This window comes from Engystomops pustulosus, unplaced genomic scaffold, assembly GCF_040894005.1.
Source record: "Engystomops pustulosus unplaced genomic scaffold, aEngPut4.maternal MAT_SCAFFOLD_636, whole genome shotgun sequence".
In the NCBI taxonomy this organism is placed as follows: Eukaryota; Metazoa; Chordata; class Amphibia; order Anura; family Leptodactylidae; genus Engystomops; species Engystomops pustulosus.
Genome location: NW_027285515.1, coordinates 34,144 through 35,000, shown reverse-complemented (window position 1 = coordinate 35,000; position 857 = coordinate 34,144).

Here is an 857-nt window from a genome sequence, read left to right as displayed (position 1 = left end):
TGCAGACTGTCGGCCCTGCCCCGAACCTACTCGGTGGTTTGAAGGTTAACCTCTTGGGGAAAAGCAGCGATTCGCCTCGCGGTGCGTGCCTCCGCGGATCTAAACCCCCTCGATCGATGTGGGGCCAGAGGACCCCTTTTCCCCGTACGAAACGGCCGGCTCACCATGGGCTCGACATCCGTGGGTCGGAGAGTTGAGCGCTTACGCGCGGCGGGACCTTATAACCTGCAGCGGCTGAGGAGCGAAGATTTCCAGGGTGGGCCCCCGGGGATGCCATACCCCGAGCAGCCAGTCGGCCCCGCTCCTAGCGCGCTGACGAGCAATGGAGTCTTCCCCGCGGCAGCCACCGCCCTCGCCTCGCCGTCGGTCGATGAAGAGCCGAGTTCGCCCTCCTCTGCTCGGGACTCGGAAACGGCCTGGCCTTCGCCTACTCCGTCGGGCAACTGCCTTCCGCCAGCCCCTTCCCTCGAATCCCCTTCTTCCATTTTAGACCCGATCAGGGGATTGGTCAGCCCAGCCCTGGGGTAGGAAGAGGGGTTGGGGTCGGTTCGGCTTCCGGTGCCCCCGCTCGGCCAAAGGTCCCCTCGCTTTGGAAGCAGAGGGTGCCGGGGTTATTTTCGGCTTGACGCCTAGTCCGGTCCCTGCCGGTTCCCGTGGAGGCCCGCGGTCAAAACCAGCTCCCCGGCTGTCGGAGCCGGAGCCCCGCAGCCCGAGCGGACGCACCGAGTCCCTCATGTAAGGGATAGCCGCCCCTACGGAACGGCCCGGACTGGGACCAGGCACCCCCAGGCGCCGAAGGGGTGGGTCGGCCGTGTTGCCGAAGCTTAGCCGGCGCTGATGACCGCAGCCCCTAACGA